Here is a 6,431-nt window from a genome sequence, read left to right on the forward strand (position 1 = left end):
TGGATAAAAGCGTCTGCCAAATGCTTAAATGTCTGCAGCTCAAACGGTTACAAATTGCACTTTAATTTTAGGGTCAAATGTTTGTTCAAATCAGTAACCCTTAATTATGAACTATAACAATAGAGATGCCGTTATGATAAAGGAATACAATACACATGTACTGTATAATTCCAAAACCATGAACAAATGCTGCATGACTCTTGCAGTGTTTGTTTATCCTCTCAATTATTCACTCCAGGCACCCAGATGTCCTTTGCTAGCAGGGTATTTCAATCTGACATCTGCCACTTAGCCATGCAGCGTAGTCTGGCCCCATGCTGAATTTCTATATCCCAGAGTTCCACTCTTAGAACAATGTTGATCTCCCACAGGGCCAAATCCATCTTAGCTTGCTTTCCTCCACTGGCCACATTGCTGCAGACGAGAGGGGACATGAGAGCCATTTCCTGTCCCTGGGTGTGCAGCTCAGCACGGGAACCGTCCATCAATCCTGTAAATATGGAAGTTGATATATCACCGGGGGATTCAGAGTTCACAGGGCTTCCAATAGCAGAGACAAAGTTGGTGGCAGAACAGGAGTCCACTGAGACTGATGTGTCCTCAATGCATTCAGGTAAACAGATACACAAACAGTGGCACGGAGGCACACAGGATGCCAGATTTGGTGGTAAGCGCTGGTTCTCACTATCTGATATTAAAGTCTGGCTGTTTGTGTCCTTCCTCAATGTGTGCAAGACAAACTTCTCAGGCTGTGTGTTGTTTACTAGCTTCAATTTAGATTAATCTGACATTTTTGCTGTCTTCTCATCGTTCCTGTGCTGTCTGGATGTTTGTCTTCTTGCAGTCAGGTCCATATTTTAAGGATTGTCTGAAGAACAATGCTCAGTGAAGGGGTTGAGATGGCGAAATGTGATCAATTATTATTTTCAAATTTTTTCAGGGCTATATTGTTAAACAGGTAGTCCCGCTTCACCTTGAAGCTTTCTGAACACTCAGGCTGTGGTCAGATTGCTTTTTGTTGTTTACAAAGCCTATATATATATATATATGTAGTCCGGGAAGTCACCTGTAAGAGAAAAAAAAAAACCAAGACCTGCAAATCCTTGGCCAGAGTTTTGCAATTCATCCAATCATTTTATTAACTGTACTTACAGATTTTTAAATAGCTCCCTTTGTTTAACAAATCACGCTAATGGATTAATAAACCATACCCGCAAATTTCCAATTAACGTACACAGATTTGCAAACCGCACCTTAGGCTTGTCAGTCCGTACCCACAAATTCATAATCCGTGGCCACGCTTACGTAATCCGTACTCACAGATTTGTGACCCATCCCTCATTTTAGAAATCTGTGTCGACTATGGCTCACCTATCACCTCTTGCGGTTTACAAGTAATGTAGTAAAATACTACTAATAATACTAGAATGAATGAATGGAGGCTTATGCTCCTTGGCTGACTGAAGGTTCTTTTTTATTGAAAATGCACCAACCACAGTATTTGAATATCACAAATAAATATATGAAAAGATTATAAAGCACATAATTCTTATTTAATCGTTGTCTATTCTTCCACCCTGTCCACGCTATAAATTATAGTCTATTTAAGCATGCAGTTAAGACAGTTTGATGTATTCAACTTAATAATACACAATATAGCAATATACAAAAAGATTTGTTTACAGAACTGGAAGCTTGCTCTGTTTGTGTGTCAGTAGACTACAGATTTTTAAAATGAGGGATGAGCAACATACGTGAGTACAGTTGGAACGAAAGCGAAGGCAAGGTTTATGAATTTGGGTAGGCCTATTTATTGAAAAACTGAAGGTGCGGTATACAAATCTTGAGTGCACGGATTGGATTGATTGTTAATCGGCGGGGGGACAGACTGCAAAATATGGCCACGGATTTGTGGGTCGTTTTTCTCCGACGGGTGACTTCCGGCCGGGGCTCCGTATTTTTCAATGTTATCTGTCAGGTGGTATTGACATTTTATGTGTGATTTTATTAAGAAGAAAAAAAAGAGAGAGCGAGAGAGTGAAGTAAAATATGTCACCCCACACTATTTAAAATCTTTTGTCATGTGATCTAATATTTAGAAGTATTTGGTTATCATAAACAACTGCCTGTGACTGAGAGGTGCATACGAAGTGTAATAACCTTTTTTGAATGCTGAGTTGTTGTTTTTTTGTGTGTGTGTTTGTATTTTCTGTATACTTTCTTTTTATTTTAATTGATAAATTGACATCCTGACTATGAGTTTTGGTTTTACCTCAGTCTCATTCTCCTTGGACAAAACTAAATCAATAAATAAAAATTGGCACAATTTTTCAACACTCTCCCCTATTGTTTGTCACTAAAATTACATTCACACAGAGGACCATCTTTTTCCATAAGCTGGAAGTGTGGAGCCAGAGGGGGAATGAGCAAGTGTCTGAATTCCTCAGAGCTTCACGCTGATGTGGTGTAACGGTGGCCTAATTTGTAAATGCGAAGGCACTCTACATACAGGAAGTGTTTATTTCCGATAAATATGACATTGTGTCAGAATGAGCCTCATCTCTGTCAAAATAACTCTGAATGATTAGAGTAAGATCGCACCTCTGTCTGTGCACATGTGTTGCAATATCTCACACACCGCCCGAGGCTTTTACAGAAATCACTTACTGTCACACCCCTCCTCAAAGAAGATGCATCAGAGACTCATAGAGACAAACTCAATGTCAAGGAGCATAAAGAGAAGTCTTTCCCCTAGATGTTTCTGTTCAGATATTTTGTTCATGATGTCTTCACGACCTTTCTGAGACTTGAAAGTGGTAGTTGCATAGGCTGTCAATGGAGGGACAGAAAGCCCTCAGAATTCAATAAAAAGATCTTCATTTGTGTTCCGAAGATGAACAAAATTCTTACGAGTTTGGAACGACATGAGGGTGAGTAATTAATGACAGAATTTCCATTTTTGGGTGAACTAATGCTTTCACCTTTTAGCAAACAATTCCAGCCCTAACCCTAACCTACCCCTGAAATCAGAGGGAAATGACTGATTGAATACACAATGTTGATCCAGGAACGTGTGCTTTGTTAATTGTGCAAGCATAATTGAGGACTGGACATTCTGTGACTTTCAGAGCACATTTGACCGTTTGCCAATTAGAATAGTTTGTTTCGAAAACCTAACCCTAGAGAAAATACTGCCAAATCCCCTGTGGTCCAATGCCAGCTTAAGGATTCTGGACAATGGTACTAAGGAAAGCATTTGATTTAGTAGCCTAAAGCATGTAAATTTTAACAAGCTACTGATTTATTATTTGTGTCATCTTATGTGTCAACAGATCTTTTAATGCTGTGTTGGCATAATGCATTTAAAACTGTTCATTCAATCTGACACTAGCAGTACTGTGAAAGGCTGCTGATCTGATTAATATAAGAAAACATATGCAATTATTTTTGTCCATGATGTTTTTATTGGTCTTCTGTGTCGTATGTGCATGTTTTGATTCTAGACTAGAATTTAACATGCTTCTATGAGATCATTGACATGCAATTCGTACTTCTGCCTATAGTCCCACAGAGAGAGCTAATGGAAGTTCAGCTCTATATCCATGAAAGTCACAGATGGATGAATATCAGCATCCATACAGCTCATCAAAACTCAAAATCTCTTATTTATGTGTTGAGGTTAATTCATGCTTGCCACGACAAGCTGAGAAGAGGTGTGCTATACTACTTTTGCAAATTATCAGACAAAAAAAAAATGCATAGACGTACAGTGAAAGAACGGCCTATTTTCCTAACATTGTTGTTGCACCTCTTTTCACCCTCTGTCTGACTCTGAATGCTATTTTTTTGTCTTGGTTTCTTCAAAAACCCACCTCCTCAAAAGCTCAGTGTGCTCTGATTGGTCATCCTTCCCCAGTCTGTTGTGATTGGTCTATCACTTAGCGTGTGTAATGTAATGAAATGTAACTCCTCTTTAGCCTGGGTTCCCCCATGCTGCCTTGCGCGCAGCGCATTTTTATTCACGCTGCTAGGCAGCCCGGATACCATGGACCAGATTTGGAGCAGCAAGTCGATGAAGACGTCTATGCGACACACCGAAGCAGTTTGTTACTATATCTATGGATCCAACATGGCATCAGACGCGAAGTTACCTTTCGATGCAGCCTTAGTTCTAAGTAGTTTAGAATGCAAGTTTATTTCGTCTTCTTCCTCGTCTAATTTCTGTCGCTCTACATACGTCATCTGGTATAATTGAAACGATTGGCTATGAGCTACGTACAGGCACATTTGATAGACATTCATAGCGCCCAATAAACGGCTCTGGGCATTCGTAAACCACGCCTCCAATACGAGAAAATTAACATGTGGTTCCCAGACCACGTCTCAATGAGAAAGAGGTCTGATGTTAGCCAGGCTAACTCCCCTTACCATAATAGACGAGCTCCAGAGGGTATACTGTAACTTGGCTAACTATGCGCTAACCTACATGTCACAACTGAATTAAAACGAGGGACTGATTTAAAAATAACTGGCAACGGTCGACGCGCGTTCACGGGAGATGGAGGCCGGCCTATGACGTAGGACGTAGCGTTTGATTTAACTATACTTCGTTCTACGTCACAATAATAATAATAATAATAATAATAATTAATTACATTTATATAGTGCTTTTCTCGACACTCAAAGCGCTTTACATAGAAGGGAGGAATCTCCTCAACCACCACCAATGTGCAGCATCCACCTGGATGATGCGACGGCAGCCATATTGCGCCAGAACGCCCACCACACACCAGCTTACTGGTGGAGAGGAGACAGTGATGAAGCCAATCAGTATATATGGGGAGGATTAGGAGGCCATGATGGACAGAGGCCACTGGGCAAATTTGGCCAGGATGCCGGGGTTACACCCCTACTCTTTCGAAAGACATCCTGGGATTTTTAATGACCACAGAGAGTCAGGACCTCGGTTTAACGTCTCATCCGAAGGACGCTTACTACGCTACGTCCTACATCATACGCTGGCATCCATCTCCCGTGAACGCGCGTCGACCGTTGCCAGAAGCCAGTTATTTTAATTTATAAAGTTTTAAAAATTTATATTTTTACGACAAAACCGCACGGATTACCCTCAGAAGGCCTTCGTTTATCTCCCTGGAGCCGGATGGATTACTTTTGTAAAGGATGCATGCACATTTTTGGGACTTGAAGGAGGTGGACTCCATAACTTGACATTATAACCACTGAAAGATCTAAGACATTTTCTAAAATAACTGAAAATGTGTTCGTCTGAAAAATGATTGACATATGCGTCTCGAACGGCTTGAGGGTGAGTAAATCATGGGTTTAATATCATTTTTGGCCGAACTATCCCTTTAAGAACACCTGCATAAACGGTGAAACTGTTGTCATGTCTTGCTGTGAGAAAGAGGTTTGAACTGGCAACGTGTGGGCAGGCTACAGTGAGCAGAAAAGATCCATCTTGGCATTTCACGCTTGTGTTTTCTCCAACCAGCCTCAAGCATTCTGCTTTCCTGATATATTCAGGGAACACTGTGGAGTTTGAGGACAGGTGTTGGAACGCTGGGCGCCTGTCCCGGCGCTGTCTCGCACTGCAAGGTCATTCTGACGACTGAAAAAAAAATCTAGTCACATCCCTGCAGACCGTTTTTGGTCTGGCATGACTGGAAGATGCATTGATGCAATTTTTTGTTTTGTTTTTTCAGCAATTTAAATATTCATTATCAAAGCTTTTTGGCTGATGTCTCACTCACAGTGTCAATGTGCTCCTCATGGGAGGGTTATAGGCAAACATGCATAATACATGTGACGTGTGATCTCAAATCAGTAACACGCTGGCACTCACGTTGTCACTGTCCTCTGGCACTGGACAAGACCGCAGGTTCTGGCACGGGGCCGCATTCTCACTCAAGAGATATTTGCTAGGACTCACTCAAGTGAAAATGGTGTCTCAGAAGGATAAGCATTAAGCAAATAAGTTTTTGCAAGGCTTAAATTTCTCAAACAACATATTATGTTTTTATACACAAAATGTTGCCTCAAGTAGCCTATATATAATACAACTTGTTTTGTGAATGAAAATAATTGTTGATCATTTTAATGATTTGAACTTTGCTCTAAAAGTAAAGACTAGGCTACTATAAATCGCTTTTGGTAAAACTGTAAAATGATGGTTTGCTATGTACTTTCTTACTAAATATTGATCTGACAATGAACATGAAATTTAATTTTCATTACAATTATAGATAGCAGATGGAAGAGGTAAATAAATAAATAAATGATCATCGGCACCTTAATGAATTCCTTGAATATCAGATGAAAAATATAGTGGAAGAGGGATTTTCTGTTTACACGGTTATGTGATCTGTAATGTGATGGTAATGAATTTATGTAGCCTACTTTAGTGTGCATAC

This window comes from Scardinius erythrophthalmus, assembly GCF_964197995.2.
Source record: "Scardinius erythrophthalmus genome assembly, chromosome: 10".
In the NCBI taxonomy this organism is placed as follows: domain Eukaryota; kingdom Metazoa; phylum Chordata; class Actinopteri; order Cypriniformes; family Leuciscidae; genus Scardinius; species Scardinius erythrophthalmus.